The sequence below is a fragment of the Nerophis lumbriciformis genome, linkage group LG21 (assembly GCF_033978685.3).
Source record: "Nerophis lumbriciformis linkage group LG21, RoL_Nlum_v2.1, whole genome shotgun sequence".
In the NCBI taxonomy this organism is placed as follows: Eukaryota; Metazoa; Chordata; class Actinopteri; order Syngnathiformes; family Syngnathidae; genus Nerophis; species Nerophis lumbriciformis.
Genome location: NC_084568.2, coordinates 28,605,245 through 28,623,565, shown reverse-complemented (window position 1 = coordinate 28,623,565; position 18,321 = coordinate 28,605,245). Strand labels below are relative to the sequence as shown.

Sequence of the window (18,321 nt, the reverse complement as noted above, 5' to 3'; positions counted from 1 at the left end):
TTGTAACAACTTCACAGCTATCTACAGATATGAAGTTTTTATTATGTTTTATGTCAAAAATAACTTTGTTTTAATATTGATAAAATGCAATATTTCTAAAAAGCTGGACTATTTGAGTTTGGGTATTAAAGGCTTGAATTGGCAACATTGATTTTGACACAGTAGAAACACTAAGATTACTTTTCAGAGCTAAAATGAGAGAGAAAATATGGAGCAGGAGAAAATATGTAAAAACACTTAACATTAAGCTATTAAAAGGAAGGTGCAAAAATAAGGAATATGTAGGAAATGCTTCATAAAGTGTAAGAAAATAATGGGAAATAGTAAACATAGAGAAACCTGAGAAGAACTATTTTCTGCAGGTGTAGTGGCAGGAAGTCACAGCTGTGCTCTAAAGGGTGAGTGCGACTAAGGTGGTGTGGTATTATTGGTCTTGCCTTGCATCGTGTACAGACCACATTGGTCTGACTACGGTCTCTTTGAAAACATCCAAAAACTGTCCAGGTGACTTTTCCTATTTTCGCCACAATTTCTTAATTTTGACTTTCTCTTCTCACTGCGTGCAAAGAATCAAGCGCCAGACAAGCAAATTTGATACTTGATACTGTCACCTGATTGGCTGTTAGCCTGCCACTCCCACTGATCAATGATCACTTCAGGCAACCATTACCATATTCCGCTTACTTCCAACAAAAAAAATACATCAAACATTTTATCAAGCACATTTTTTTTATTCGATTATGTGTCTATCGCGATATATATTGATATCCTACCATACCATACCAATTTTAGTTATAAAGCCCTTTAGGGACAACCACAGTTGAAAAACAAAGGGCTCCACGCCACAAACAAATCAACATATAAAAACAGAAAAGTACAGGCAAAGGACAAACTAAAAACGTATCATTTAAATCAGGAGTAAAATACATAAAAAAGATCAAATAAGAAACATTACCTTAAGAACAATCAGTCAGATAAAAGCCAGTTCAAAAAATATTTTGTTTAACGCCCAGCCCTATCTTCCATTTTATATACAGCACAGGCCAAAAGTTTGGACACACGTTCAATCGGTTTTCTTTATTTTCACGACTATTTACATTGTAGATTGTCACTGAAGGCATCAAGACTATGAATGAACACATGTGGAGTTATGTACTTAACAAAAAAAGGTGAAATAACTGAAAACATGTTTTATATTCTAGTTTCTTCAAAATAGCCACCCTTTGCTCTGATTACTGTTTTGCACACTCTTGGCATTCTCTCGATGAGCTTCAAGAGGTAGTCACTTGAAAGGGTTTTCACTTCACATGTGTCATAGTTTTCATGCCTTTAGTGACAATCTACAATGTAAATAATCATGAAAATAAAGAAAACTCATTGAAATGAGAAGGTGTGTCCAGACTTTTGGCCTGTACTGTATACTGTAACTGCTCCAGATCATTTCATTGCAGTTCAGTGGTTTAATGGCAGTCAAACTCATGTAGCCTTTTCAAAACTCTGAGAAATATGCTCATGATTTCCTGGCAGTAATTTATGGTTCAGGGGCGGAATCACACCGCAACAACATTTTCTTGTTTTTGATTGTCAATCATGAGATTCATTCTTCATGAAAAAGCACAGAAACACAGCAGGATTACAGTCCGTTCAAAAATGATACTGTAGTCAATGGGGCGTTCCTAGGCGAAAGTGTGTAGACTTTGTTTGAATCCTATTCTAACGACGTTACAATTAAAAACATAAAGCAATAATAAAAACTCCCTTGCAAAATTCCCGACCGCTAATCTTGAGAGTGAACAATCATATTTAGTATACAAACCCCGTTTCCATATGAGTTGGGAAATTGTCTTAGATGTAAATATAAACGGAATACAATGATTTGCAAATCGTTTTCAACCCATATTCAGTTGAATATGCTACAAAGACAACATATTTGATATTCAAACTGATAAACTTTTTTTTTGTTGCAAATAATCATTAACTTTAGAATTTGATGCCAGCAACATGTGACAAAGAAGTTGGGAAAGGTGGCAATAAATACTGATAAGGTTGAGGAATGCTCATCAAACACTTATTTGGAACATCCCACAGGTGAACAGGCAAATTGCGAACAGGTGGGTGCCATGATTGGGTATAAAAGTAGATTCCATGAAATGCTCAGTCATTCACAAACAAGGATGGGGCGAGGGTCACTACTTTCTCAACCAGCTATTGCAAGGAATTTAGGGATTTCACCATCTACGGTCCGTAATATCAAAGGGTTCAGAGAATCTGGAGAAATCACTGCACGTAAGCAGCTAAGCCCGTGACCTTCGATCCCTCAGGCTGTACTGCATCAACAAGCGACATCAGTGTGTAAAGGATATCACCACATGGGCTCAGGAACACTTCAGAAACCCACTGTCAGTAACTACAGTTGGTCGCTAAATCTGTAAGTGCAAGTTAAAACTCTCCTATGCAAGGCGTAAACCGTTTATCAACAACACCCAGAAACGCCGTCGGCTGGACTGATACAAAGTGGAAAAGTGTTCTGTGGTCTGACGAGTCCACATTTCAAATTGTTTTTGGAAACTGTGGACGTCGTGTCCTCCGGACCAAAGAGGAAAAGAACCATCCGGATTGTTATCGGCGCAAAGTTGAAAAGCCAGCATCTGTGATGGTATGGGGGTGTATTACTGCCCAGGACATGGGTAACTTACCCATCTGTGAAGGCGCCATTAATGCTGAAAGGTACATACAGGTTTTGGAGCAACATATGTTGCCATCCAAGCAACGTTACCATGGACGCCACTGCTTATTTCAGCAAGACAATGCCAAGCCACGTGTTACATCAACGTGGCTTCATATATTGCCTGTAGTCCAGACCTGTCTCCCACTGAAAATGTGTGGCGCATTATGAAGCCTAAAATACCACAACGGAGACCCCCGGACTGTTGAACAACTTAAGCTGTACATCAGGCAAGAATGGGAAAGAATTCCACCTGAGAAGCTTAAAAAATGTGTCTCCTCAGTTCCCAAACGTTTACTGAGTGTTGTTAAAAGGAAAGGCCATGTAACACAGTGGTGAACATGCCCTTTCCCAACTACTTTGGCACGTGTTGCAGCCATGAAATTCTAAGTTAATTATTATTTGCAAAAAAAAAAAAAGTTTATGAGTTTGAACATCAAATATCTTGTCTTTGTAGTGCATTCAATTGAATATGGGTTGAAAAGGATTTGCAAATCATTGTATTCCGTTTATATTTACATCCAACACAATTTCCCAACTCACATGGAAACAGGGTTTGTAGGTCATAGGCTTGGGTCAGCCCCCATTCACTGCAGGGATCACCTGCTGTCCACACACTTACAGTCGAGAGTGTTAGCTCTCGAGCTAACATCTCAGCTCTTTGTCCAGGTTGACTCTCAAGACTCCATGGAGTGAGATTTACCAATGTGCTGTAGCACAGCTGCACTTGTTGTAAATCTAGATTGTGGCATCGGTCAGTAAAGAGCATTTACAGATTAGTTTGGTAATAGATGGATCTTAAAAAGTCAGGAATAATGCATTTTATTGGATACAATCAGATGTTTGAGACTAATAATTGACATTTAGGTTAAGGAACAAGATGTACAGTCATTCTTTATCACCTTCCTAGTCCAAAACTGTAATGCCGGCTCCCTTTAAAATGATAATTTGGTAAATGGCGCCCTCTTGTGGTCATTTAGCCACTAGCGGTCATTTGCACAACTATGCAACGATGTGCATGAGCTTGCATGACATCATCTTTAAGCACGAATATACACTATATTGCCAAAAGTATTTGGCCACCTGCTTTGACTCACATATGAACTTGAAGTGCCATTCCGTTCCTAACCCACAGGGTTCAATATGATGTGGGTCCACCTTTTGCAGTTATTACAGCTTCAACTCTTCTGGGAAGGCTGTCCACAAGGTTGCGGAGTGTGTTTATAGGAATTTTCAACCATTCTTCCAAAAAAGCGTATTGGTGAGGTCACACACTGATGTTGGTTGAGAAGGACTGGCTCTCAGTCTCTGTTCTAATTCATCCCAAAGGTGTTCTATCGGGTTCAGGTCAGGACTTTGTGCAGGCCAGTCAAGTTCATCCACACCAGACTCTGTCATCCATGTCTTTATGGACCTTGCTTTGTGCACTGGTGCACAGTCATGTTGGAAGAAGAAGGGGCTCGCTCCAAACTGTTCCCACAAGGTTGGGAGCAATCAATTGTCCAAAATGTCTTGGTATCCTGGAGCATTCAAAGTTCCTTTCACTGGAACTAAGGAGCCAAGCTCAACTCCTGAAAAACAATCCCACACCATAATTCCTCCTCCTCCAAATTTCACACTCAGCACAATGCAGTCCAAAATGTACCGTTCTCCTGGGAACCTCCAAACCCAGACTCGTCCATCAGATTGCCAGATGGTAAAGCTGGATTCATTCCTCCAGAGAACGCGCCCCCACCGCTCTAGAGTCCAGTAGCGACGTGCTTTACACCACTGCATCCGACGCTTTGCATTGGACTTGGTGATGTATGGCTTAGATGTAGCTGCCCAGCCATGGAAACCCATTCCATGAAGCTCTCTGCGTACTGTACGTGGGCTAATTGGAAGGTCACATTAGGTTTGGAGCTCTGTTGCAACCGACTGTGCAGAAAGTCGGCGACCTCTTTGCACTATGCGCTTCAGCATCCGCTGACCCCTCTCTGTCAGTTTACGTGGCCTACCACTTTTTGGCTGAGTTGCTGTTGTTCTCAAACTCTTCCATTTTCTTATAATAAAGCCGACAGTTGACTTTGGAATATTTAGGAGCGAGGACATTTCACGACTGGATTTGTTGCACAGAAATCACTGAGCTCCTGAGAGCGGCCCATTCTTTCATAAATGTTTGTAGAAACAGTCTACATACCTAAGTGCTTGATTTTATACACCTGTGGACGGGCCAAGTGATTAGGACACCGGATTCTGATCATTTGGATGGGTGGCCAAATACTTTTGGCAACATAGTGTATATGCATAGATAAACATAGAAGGCAAACTGTGCTCATGTTGCAACACTGTTTGGCTGTTTTAATTGTTTGTTGCTGACAATATGCTACTGAATGGAAACCATGCACAATTACACACCGTCATCCACAAAGGATGACCTGTGACCCCACTAGCGCTGTCGGAGATGAAAGAAAGAATGATGCAAGTCTTGCAAGACATGAAGAAAGTCTGTTTGGAGAATTTATGCTTGCAGAGTCTTAAGTCACTTTTGTGCAAGGCAATGCAACCGAGCACCAAACTTTAACGTTTGCACAGATCCACATATTCCACCGAATATTTAGCCTACACAGCTGACTTTACAATTGGTTCCAGACCCCACCCAATAGAAGTAGGAATTCTTATTTGTAAATCAAATCAATTCATAGTTAGAGCATAAAATCTTGTTAACGACCTTCTGATAAGTTTCTTAAATAGTTAGAGCCCACTAGACATGAAATAACACTCCTATAATCATCTGTACACCCGTTTTACACAATATAGCAGTAGACATAATCAAAGAAAATAAGTTATGTTGTCTTTTATTTTGTTTTTTAATTGTTTATATTGTGTTTTTATATTTTATATTGGCCTTTTAGATTAAGTGTTTTTTCTGATACTTTAATTGTGTTGTGAAGCACTTTGTGGCTTTTTGTCTTTGAAAAAAATAACTGTTACTTACCTACTTAATATAATACACGTAAGAGAGAAATAAAACATACTCTATGTAATACAGACACAAACAGAGTTTGAAAACCCAATCTGTGAAAATACTGCGACTTGTTTGATATTGATTTTAATCTGTTGGGCAATGCAGTGCAATACCTTGGATAGGACATTTTAAGTCAATTTAGCCATTGTTTGTGCTTGAAAATGCGTAACGTATTCCAAAAATATGTAAAATGTGCTTAAATAAGAATATTTTTGACGAATAATAATCCTTAGTCAAATGCAAACCAGCAAGGACGCGTGATATGATATTTAAAATGAAATATATTTGATAGTGATGCCGCCAAGTTCAAAGCACAACACGACGACTGTTTAGCAAAAGTGACGATGCGTAAATAAATACAAACCCTGTTTCCATATGAGTTGGAAAATTGTGTTAGACGTAAATATAAACAGAATACAATCATTTGCAAATCCTTTTCAACCCATATTCAATTGAATGCACTACAAAGACAAGATATTTGATGTTCAAACTCATAAACTTTATTTTTTTTTTTGCAAATAATAATTAACTTAGAATTTCATGGCTGAAACACGTGCCAAAGTAGTTGGAAAAGGGCATGTTCACCACTGTGTTACATCACCTTTTCTTTTAACAACACTCAATAAACGATTGGGAACTGAGGAAACTAATTGTTAAAGCTTTGAAAGTGGAATTCTTTCCCATTCTTGTTTTATGTAGAGCTTCAGTCGTTCAACAGTCTGGGGTCTCCGCTGTCGTATTTTACGCTTCATAATGCGCTACACATTTTCGATGGGAGACACGTCTGGACTGCAGGCGGGCCAGGAAAGTACCCGCACTCTTTTTTTACGAAGCCACGCTGTTGTAACACGTGCTGAATGTGGCTTGGCATTGTCTTGCTGAAATAAGCAGGGGCGTCCATGAAAAAGACGACGCTTAGATGGCAGCATATGTTGTTCCAAAACCTGTATGTACCTTTCAGCATTAATGGTGCCTTCACAGATGTGTAAGTTACCCATGCCTTGGGCAATAATGCACCCCCATACCATCACAGATGCTGGCTTTTGAACTTTGCGTCGATAACAGTCTGGATGGTTCGCTTCCCCTTTGGTCCGGATGACACGATGTCGAATATTTCCAAAAACAATTTGAAATGTGGACTCGTCAGACCACAGAACAGTTTTCCACTTTGCATCAGTCCATCTTAGATGATCTCGGGCCCAGAGAAGCCGGCGGCGTTTCTGGATGTTGTTGATAAATGGCTTTCGCTTTGCATAGTAGAGCTTTAACTTGCACTTACATATGTAGCGACGAACTGTATTTACTGACAGTGGTTTTCTGAAGTGTTCCTGAGCCCATGTGGTGATATCCTTTAGAGATTGATGTCGGTTTTGGTACAGTGCCGTCTGAGGGATCGAAGGTCACGGTCATTCAATGTTGGTTTCCGGCCATGCCGCTTACGTGGAGTGATTTCTCCAGATTCTCTGAACCTTTTGATGATATTATGGAACGAAGATGTTGAAATCCCTAAATTTCTTGCAATTGCACTTTGAGAAATGTTGTTCTTAAACTGTTTGACTATTTGCTCACGCAGTTGTGGACAAAGGGGTGTACCTCGCCCCATCCTTTCTTGTGAAAGACTGAGCATTTTTTGGGAAGCTGTTTTTATACCCAATCATGGCACCCACCTGTTCCCAATTAGCCTGCACACCTGTGGGACGTTCCAAAAAAGTGTTTGATGAGCATTCCTCAACTTTATCAGTATTTATTGCCACCTTTCCCAACTTCTTTGTCACGTGTTGCTGGCATCAAATTCTAAAGATAATGATTATTTGCAAAAAAAAAAAAGTTTATCAGTTTGAACATCAAATATGTTGTCTTTACAGCATATTCAACTGAATATGGGTTGAAAATGATTTGCAAATCATTGTATTCCGTTTATATTTACATCTAACACAATTTCCCAACTCATAGGGAAACGGGTTTGTATTAATAAGCAATGTTACTGAAGTACATGCAGGAAAAATCCATCCATTCGTGCATTTTCCAATGCGTGCTCATCGAGGTCCCGGGCGAGCTGGAGCATATCACAGTAGACTTTTGTCGAGCAGTGGCATACACCCTCAGGACACAATTGGCATCTCTGGGGCCGCAGAGAGACAAACTAAGGGATCCTTATTGGTAAGTATGCCAATATGATACATGTTGTACAGTAAAGATGTTAAAGTAGCTCAATTGGTATATGCTAAGCTAGCTGAACAACTGTGTTATAGACAACAAAGTCAATCAGTTGACCACCTGAACTAACCCTTCTTAACCATTTCATGCATTCGTTTTATTCTCTATTATTATTTTTTACCATATCTTGCAAGAAATTTGACCACACGTTAAAATGCACAGGTTGTCGGCCATTTGGTTTTTTGGGTGCCATTTTTTTTTAGGAGAGGATATTTTTATTAGTTTTTGTGTATTGTTGTAATTATTAGAGGGCTAATTATTTTGTTAGAATGTGTTGCCAGCCGATAAAAGATAAGCTTTTGACCGCAAATGGCCCCCGGGCCGCATGTTGGACAACCCTGGCATATAAAGTGCATTGGTTCTCAATTTTTCATGCCCTACTTGGGTCATAATCAATTATAAGAAATGCTTTTGACTAATAAGTACATTTTTGGGGGGATACTATCATTAAAATGTGTAAATGGGTTATACTTGTATACTGCCTTTCTACCTTCAAGGATCTCTAAGCGCTTTGACACTATTTCCACATTCTACTGATGGCAGGAGCTGCCATGCAAGGTCCTAACCACGATCCATCAGGTGCAAGGGTGAAGTGTCTTGCCCAAGGACACAACACAACGGACGTGACTAGGATGGTGGAAGCTGGGGATTGAACCACAGACCCTGAAGTTGCTGACACAACCGAGCCAAGCCGTGAGAGCTATATTAATTAGAGTAAGCAAAATAACCTGACAACAAGAGCTGAAGCTATTATTATTTCAAGAAGTATATCTCAGATGTTAGTACATAATATTTATGATTAAGTAAATTGGTCAAACAGAAAGTGCAGTTAAAAAAAGATGTCAATCAATCAATCAAACGTTATTTATAAAGCGCTTTTCATACATAAAAGAAATGCAAAGCAAAGTGCTTTACAAAGTTAAAAATAATACCCCGGTACCCATATCCCCCATTATCACATACGTACACACGGATACAGATACCAAACCCAAACATATACAACATACACACATATGCAACTATATGGACAAATGATTGCATGGCTGAGTACAGAGGAGCCAGGTGAGTAAACCCTATCACAGGACCCATCTGCACCAGGAGGTCATCAGACCGTGGCCACCAGGACGCTGACACAAAAGCGCCCCCACAAGCACAGCCGATAACCCCTGAAGCAGATGGCTCATCTGAGGAACGTTGGAAAATACAAATAATAAAACGTATAAAATAGTAAGAACCATGAGTAGAGATAAAGAATAAAATACAAGTAAGACATATGATGATTAATAGAAGAAAAAAATGAATATATAGTAAATAAATAATAATTAAATAGAACTAAATAAAATATTGCATAACTAATAGGATAAAAAGTAAAATACAAATGAGTTCAATAAAATAATTAATATCAAAAGCCAAATCAAAAAGGTGGGTCTTACCTGCTCTTAAACACATGAACGTTCTCCGCAGCCCTGAGGTCCTCCGGAAAGCTGCTCCATAGACTGGGGCCATAATGGTGGAAAGATGCCATCCGGTGACTTTGTGTCCTGACTTTTGGAATAATTAGGAGATCTCAGGGCCCGGAAAGGTTCATAGGGTAAAAGCAAATCTGAAAGATAAGAAGGCCCAATACCATAAAAACATTTATAAACCGTAAGAAAAACCTTAAAATTGATCTTGAAACACACGGGGAGCCAATGCAGAGATTTTAAAACTGGTTTAATTTGAGCCCGCCTTCTGGTCTACATCAGGACACGTGCCGCTGAATTTTGGAGTTATTGCAAAGGTGTAATAACCTTTTTAGGAAGACCAGAAAGCAGGGCGTTACAATAATCTATACGACTTGTAATAAAGGCATGCATTAGTGTCTCTCTTTTGCCCTGAGAGAGAATTGGGCGAACTCTGGCTGTATTTCTAAGATGATAAAAACCTATTTTTGTTATATTTTGTACTTTACATCAGGGGGCCCCAACCTTTTTTGCACTACGGACCGGTTTAATGTAGCCATTATTTTTAGTGACCGGCTTTCCACTTGTGCCAGATAAATACAGCAAAAATAAGTGCATGAAAAATACAACTCACTTTAACGCCGAATTGGTGGGAGCCCCAGGCTTGTTTCTTTGCAATGAGATCCAGATGGAAATCAGCCTTTGGCTACAATCTGTCACATTTATATTTTATATGTCCATTGATGTGCATTGTATCATGTCACACAGTTATAACAAATATAACAAATGGCAACTTCCTATGAGGAGTTTTATTTGATCATGTTATACCTATACTGGCTCACCTGCACTGGCTTCCTGTGCACTTAAGATGCAACTTTAAGGTTTTACTACTTACGTATAATATACTAAACAGTCTAGCTCCATCCTATCTTGCTGATTGTATTGTACCATAAGTCCCAGCAAGAAATCTGCGTTCTAAGAAACTCCGGCTTATTAGTGATTCGCAGAGCCCAAAAAAAGTCTGCGGGCTATAGAGCGTTTTCTATTCTGGCTCCAGGACTTTGGAATGCCCTACTGGTAACAGTTAGAGAGGCTACCTCAGTAGAAGCATTCAAGTCCCATCTTAAAACTAGTTTGTATACTCTAGTCTTTAAACAGACCCGCCTTTTAGACCAGTTGATCTGCCGTCTATTTTCTGCTCTGCCCTCCTCTCCTGCTTGGAGAGGTTATCAGGTGACCACAGATGAGGCGCTAGCTGTTCAAAGTCAGGACCCAGGGTGGACCACTCATCTGTCCATCAGTTGGGGACATCTCTGCGCTGCTGACTTGTCTCCATTCAAGGTGATCCCCTCCTGGTTTCTCATTGTATCCAATTGGGTTTAGTTTTTTCTCGCCTAGATGTGGGATCTGAGCCGAGGATGTCGTTGTGGCTTGCGCAGCCCTTTGAGACACTTGTGATTAAGGGCTATATAAATAAACTTTGATTGATTGATTGACATTTAAAAACACGTTTATTGGTGTGTCTAGTGGGACAGGCGAAAGTTAAGTCGGAGAAAATGCAGTCATTTATAAATTACTTAATGAGTCTGTGCGTCACGGACCGGTACCGGTCCCCGGACCAGTGGTTGGGGACCTCTGCTTTACATTTCAAGTATGATTATGTTGCAGGTCCCAGGTAGCCAGGACAAGCAGTCAGATAATAATGTCCTCTTAAACAGGAGGAAAAAGCACACAGAAAGTTTCAGATGTTTACAGACTGGTCGCTCTCATCAGAATTTAATAACAGAAATGACAAATTGTGGGGCGGTATAGCTCGGTTGGTAAAGTGGCCGTGCCAGCAACTTGAGGGTTCCAAGTTCGATCCCAGCTTCTGCCATGTTAGTCACTGCCGTTGTGTCCTTGGGCAAGACACTTTACCCACCTGCTCTCAGTGCCACCCACACTGGTTTAAATGTAACTTAGATATGGGTTTCACTATGTAAAGCGCTTTGAGTCACTAGAGAAAAGCGCTATATAAATATAATTCACTTCACTTCATCCACAATTCACTTAATTTCCCATATCTTTTGTCACTTTGTATTATCATGTCAATGTGTTTTACTTTATCTTCACCTCTATTTTCATCAAAACACTCAATAAACTATCATTAAACCGTTACTGTATCACTGGAGTTATAATTATCATAACAATACTGTATATACAGCCTTTCACATATATTTTCCCATATCCACATCAACACTCCAAAACATACAATATAGTACTCAATTATACATTATTTCACTGTCTTGTCTTTCTCAGGAATATTCACCTTTTTATATATTATATAGAAATATATATTATATATTTACCTTTTTTTTTTATCAACATTCATTCAAACACTTTACTTTTCTTCATATTCTTCTCCTTATAATAGCAGCTTTAAGTTACTGTACTTGAGATGTTCATTGACCATTCCTGAGAGCTTAACTTATATAACCATGTCTAAACACAATAACATAGCATGTAAAACCTATTTCAGAACACACACATTATACAAAAATACGTTATAAAATCAATAAGAAAACGGGAGCTCTAATTTGGGAGTCTGAATTAGGATCAGAAGTTCCTATATAAACATTGCACACTCACGTCGCCATTTTGTATTGATTACTGCAGCTGTGCACTGGATTCATTCACAAATACAAACTACAACTCGCAAACACTTTAGAGTTAGGCTCCACCATCAGAATGTGTACTTAAACTTATAAAGATCACATGGATATTATTCAGTGAGTTGATTCACCAAAACTAACCTGTTAAACAGGAGGAAAAAAGCACACAGAAAGTTTCAGATGTTTACAGGCTGGTCGCTCTCATCAGAATGACAAGAAGCTTCCGGTCTGCAGGTAATAACATTCAATTGGGAAGAAACACCTTACTGCCCCCTACTGACCAATGTGAATACTGATAAATGTGGAATGACAGCTCCAAAAACGAATTCAAACCACAAAATAAAATAAAAAAATCAACACAAAAATGTGAAACATTATTGGTGGGTCACAATTAAAACAAATAGGAACGTTTGATGATATAATTGTTGATGACTGAAGTATGCTGATAGCAGTGACGTGCAGTCAGGGGAGGCAGGTGAGGTGGGGCCTCACGTGCCATCATGGAAAGAAAAAAATGTAAAAAGAAAAATAATAAATAAATTGTTATATGTATCCAGTGATTATACTATAAAGTTATTTTCCATTTAACTTCACCAGTTTTAGATTATTTTTATTGAAAATCGCTGAATTTTCACATTTGCCGTTCAAATACTGAGAAGAGACGGGGGGTGATCAGCAGCCAGTTGAGGCACGTCACTGACTTGAGCCTCACCATGGATTGCGCAATGACTCGGCTAACTGCTGGCCTGCTTTGCAGTGAGACCGTATTGCTATATGAATTATATTATACATTTCCATAGTTTAGTTAGCTGAGGTATATAATGTACAGTGTATTTTGTCAACAACTGTATGTGTGTAAGTATTTCTTGTGCTGAGCAATCATAAAACTGCTGCGAAGACGCACTGTGTGAGGCTCGCAGTAATCCCGCCTCCTGGTGTCGGTTAATGCACCCCCCGCCGCAGAATGCACCCCCCCCCCCCCCCCCCCCCCCCGACGGGAGCGCCACACCAACCAAAGCCCACACCCAAACCCTCCACGTGCAAGATCGAATCCACCCAAAAAAAAGTCACTTAACAAGAAGCCAAAAAGTACAAAAACAACAATGCTCGCGCCGGAGGAGCCGTGAACGACTGCAGGGACACAACATTAGGTACACCTGCAGACTGCAGCACGGATTTCATATTTCATTCATTCACAACTCCTCCAACACGAACACCACTGTTCCCGCACTTATAAGTAAAGGTAAGACCATAATAACCTTTTTTTTTAAATTAAATGTGCTTTTTTGTGTGCCACAGTTTGTATGTGTAAAGTTAAAGTTAAGTTAAAGTAGCAATGATTGTCACACACACACTAGGTGTAATGAAATTTGTCCTCTACATTTGACCCATCGCCTTGTTCACCCCCTGGGAGGTGAGGGGAGCAGTGGGCAGCAGCGGCACTGCGCCCGGGAATAATTTTTGGTGATTTAACCCCCAATTCCAAGCCTTGATGCTGAGTGCCAAGCAGGGAAGAATGCTGGTATGAGCTTTTAAACATAACCCGTTAACTGCTGCCAATCAAATGGTGAATAAGATACTCTTTAGGGTTCATATGTTTGTAAATCTGACTGTGATGAAGTCAGTGCCTCACCAGCCATTAACCTCACCGCACGTCACTGGCTGATAGCAACCCAACTTAACCCCACCCGTCCCAACCCCCTCCACATCCCACTCCCCGGATTGTAAATAATGTAAACAATTCACTATATATACTCTGACGATTAACTTGTGTGATGACTGTATTATGCTGATAGTATATATTTGTACCATGAATTGATTATCGTGGACCCCGACTTAAACAAGTTGAAAAACTTATTCGGGTGTCACCATTTAGTGGTCAATATGTACCGTACTGTGCAATCTACTAATAAAAGTTTCAATCAATAAAGTTGCAATCAATCAATCAATCAATCAATCAATCAATCAATCAATCAATCAATCAGTATCCAACATATTAGCAGCACTGAACCATAATAATAAGCATGTTAAACTAATAGTAATCATTTTGTAATCAATTCAGACATTTAGCTAATGTTTTGGACTGTACTAGTGTAAGTTTAAGTCGTATTGTTTCATTTGATTGACGTGATCATGTAAAAACGTGCTGAATGAACAAGCCAGTGTGTCTTTCCTGAGTAAAGGTTCACCCTCCGCCGCGATTGGTCGAGTTTACGTGACGTCACCCAGAAGGCGTAGCCTACTTGCGTGATTGGCACGGTGTTCTCCTGGCAGTCTGTTGCGGGACCAGGACAGCGACAGCCGGACGGGGGCTCCAATTGTCTTCGACCCGGGACCACAAAGGTAAGATACTTGCCATGTCGTGACTCCATGCTGTCGTCTTGTTTACCATGTCTACACACTTTGTCGCGCCACTTTCAGGCGGTTTATTGGTCGGTCGCGTGAGCAGCTGTCAGTTGTGTGTCCTATTGTAGACATAATTGTGTGTGTGTCCTATTGTGGACATAAATGTGTGTCGCTTCCTCACGCACACAATGTTTGTATGTCCTTGTGTGGACGTGTGTGTCTCTTCTGCACACGCACATTGTGTCCAAAAAAAAAACCGTGTCCTAGTTGCAAGTGTGCACACGCGATGTGTGTACAACCCCCCCGCCAAAAGAAAAATCAAAAAAATGGCCGCATATGTCGAGAGATTGGTGCGAACGTACAGTTGTGTGTACGCACACACACGGCGTAATCTTTATGGCAAGGATGAAGCGTGAGTAGAAATACTCCAATATTTAGAGCATCACGAGCTTAAAATACTGCAAATAATTGCACTTTTCATTATTTCCACCACTAAAAACTTTGACCAACTACAGTATGTCCATATTCGCCGACACAGTATTGATTTTTACTCTACCCTGAAAGGCCATCCCATAATAATTATTGACCATCATGATGTCAGAAGAAATTCATACAAGGAAATGGTCTACTATAGCGGGGCAAAAGACCAGAAACGTAAATTAAAAAAAAAACCTTGAGTTGAATTGAGCTTGAGTTTATTTCGAACATGCAAGCATACAACATGATACATCACAATTTCCAGTTTCTCTTTTCAACATGTTCGAAAAGGAGTAGGAAGAAGCAGAGCTTATTTAATCCTACCCCTTTTCTTTTACATAACAGTTGCTAAAACATTTGTTCACTTCCTGTTCTCAATTTATTCACAATATACTATCTGTGTTGGCCCTGCGATTAGGTGGCGACTTGTCCAGGGTGTACCCCGCCTTCCGCCCGATTGTAGCTGAGATAGGCTCCAGCGCCCCCCGCGTCCCCGAAGGGAATAAGCGGTAGAAAATGGATGGATGGATAGTCCATAAGTAATCACAATAAAAATAAATAAATAAATAATAATTGGTGAAGTAAGTCATATTACATATAATGAGATAAGTAAGATTATTTTGAGAATGAAAGAATGGATGGATGGAATAAATCCAGAATGTTTATCATGGTTCTTCTTCTTTGAACTTTGTAAACACTTTAAGTTTGAAGAGTTTCTTAAAGTGGATCATATTAGTACATTGTTTGATTGCTTTGCTTATTCTATTCCATAATTTAATTCCACATACAGATATACTGAAGGTCTTAAGTGTTGTGCGTGCATACAAATGTTTTAAATTACATTTTTCCCTGATATTATATTTCTCCTCTTTTTTTGAGAAGAATTGTTGTATATTCATGGGTAGCAGGTTATAGTTTGCTTTATGTATAATTTTAGCTGTTTGCAAATTCACTATGTCGTGGAATTTCAGTATTTTTTATTCAATAAATAAAGGATTTGTATGTTCTCTATATCCAACATTATGTATTATTCTAACTGATCTTTTTTGTAACACCGTTAATGAATGAAGTGTACTTTTGTAGTTATTTCCCCATATTTCTACACAGTAACTCAGATATGGTAACACTAGCGAGCAGTAGAGGATATGAAGTGATTTTTGGTCTAGAACATGTTTTGCTTTATTTATTATTGATGTGTTTCTTGCTACTTTATGCTACTTTACGTTCAATTTATCGTCAATCATTATACCTAGAAATTTGGTTTCATTTACTCTTTCAATTTCTATTCCGTCTATTTGTATTTGTGTTTGACTTTCTCTTCTACTGTTACCAAATAGCATTATTTTAGTTTTACTGAGATTCAACGATAGTCTGTTTTTGTCAAACCATCTTTTTAATTTGTTAATTTCTTCTGTTATTATTTGTATTATCTTCTGTGTGTTCTCTCCTGAACAAAACGCTGTTGTATCATCCGCAAATAATACTAACTTTAAATATTTTGTAACATTACAAATGTCATTTATATGGAGATTGAATAATTTAGGTCCTAGTATTGATCCCTGAGGTACACCACAGGATATATTTAGCGTTGTAGATGTGTGTTCGCCTAGGTTTAAGGCTGCAGCTAACGATTATTTTTCTATCGATTAATCTATAGATTATTTTTTTCGATTAATCGGTTAATCTATAGATTATTTTTTTCGATTAATCTATAGATTATTTTTCCTTTTACCGATTATTTTTTTTTATTTAAAATGAAGATGAAAAAATAAATGTAGGCCAGTTTTTTCAAAAGGCATGGCTTTTATTTACAAAAAAAAAAGTATGGCCACTCAGTCAACATTGACAACAACATGACAAAATATTCTGTAACAATGTAAACATTTAACAAAATTAAAAGTAGCTTATTTGCTTTTAATGTGCAAATATAAAAGTAAACATCCAGTGCAAATCTAAATATTCTGCAATAGTATAAGCATTTCAAAAGTAAAAGTATTGCTTATTTTGCTTTAAAATGTGCAAAAATAAAGATAAACATCCAATTCAAAAAAGTGCAAAACGGAAATATTCTGTAACAACAGTGTAAACATTTCAACAAAAGTAAAAGTATTGCTTATTTGCTAAAATGTGCAAAAATAAAGATAAACATCCAATACAAAAAAGTGCAAAACGAAATATTCTGTAACAACAGTGTAAACATTTCAACAATAGTAAAACTTTTGCTTATTTTGCTTAATAACACAACAATGATAGTATGATTAAAGTGAAAGTTAATTGTTCGTTTGTACATAGTATACGTAATTGTTAATGTTGTAAAAGGTATTTGCACAACTAATTAACGTTAGCGTTAAAGAGGAGCGCGTCTTTGTAAACACTGAACAGGCACGCCAAACGCTCCTCTCAGAGCGAAACGGTGCTTTAGTTTATGAATTTACAACGCAGATACAAATGACACATTCATGTTTTTGTGTAATGATGACAACGTATACTCACGCGGACGATTGACTAGTTGATGGTGATGGCAAGAACGCTGCCGTTGTGCTGCTATGATAGGCCATTTCCGCTCGACACAGTGTGCATACAACAACATTATTAGCAGAGGTGGGTAGAGTAGCCAGAAATTGTACTCAAGTAAGAGTACTGTTACTTTAGAGATTTATTACTCAAGTAAAAGTAAGGAGTAGTCACCCAAATATTTACTTGAGTAAAAGTAAAAAGTATGTTGTGAAAAAACTACTCAAGTACTGAGTAACATACACACACATATCATATATATATATATATATATATATATATATATATATATATATATATATATATATATATATATATATATATATATATATATATATATATATATATATATATATATATGTGTGTATATATATATATATATATATATATATGTGTGTATATATATACACACACACACACACACACATATATATATATATATATATATATATATATATATATATACCGTATATATATATATATATATATATATATATATACATACATTGATATATACAGTATATAATTTATATTTATTTATTTTGCCGTTTTTGTTTACATGTTAAAGGTGTTTTAATAATTATACATGCATGTTTAACATATAGATTCCTTTCTTTCATGAAGACAAGAATATAAGTTGGTGTATTACCTGATTCTGATGACTTGCATTGATTGTAATCAGGAAGCAGTGCTGGTAACGTCCACGTTTTCAAATGGAGGAGAAAAAAAGTTCCTCCTTTCTGTCTAATACCACATGAAAGTGGTTGTTATTTGGCATCTTATTTGTCCACCTTCCGTATTCGTTTTTATACCCTTTACAAGAAATACATTGACGGCAAACTCCGTAGCTTGCTAGCTTGTTTGCGCTGGCTTTCGGAGACTCTTATTTTGAAAGCGCAGGCGCGATGGAGCGGGACTTTTATTGTGAAGACAGGAACTGTG

At 38.2% G+C, this 18,321-nt stretch overlaps 1 protein-coding gene across 1 annotated transcript in view; it reads left to right on the top strand.

The window, feature by feature from the left end:
- The first annotated feature begins 14,254 nt into the window (after nt 1-14,254).
- pals2b (protein associated with LIN7 2, MAGUK p55 family member b) overlaps nt 14,255-18,321 on the top strand; it is a 67,508-nt gene continuing 63,441 nt past the window's right edge. The window contains exon 1 of the mRNA XM_061982512.2: nt 14,255-14,385. The gene's annotated coding sequence lies outside the window, so the exon portion shown is untranslated. The remainder of the gene's footprint in view (nt 14,386-18,321) is intronic.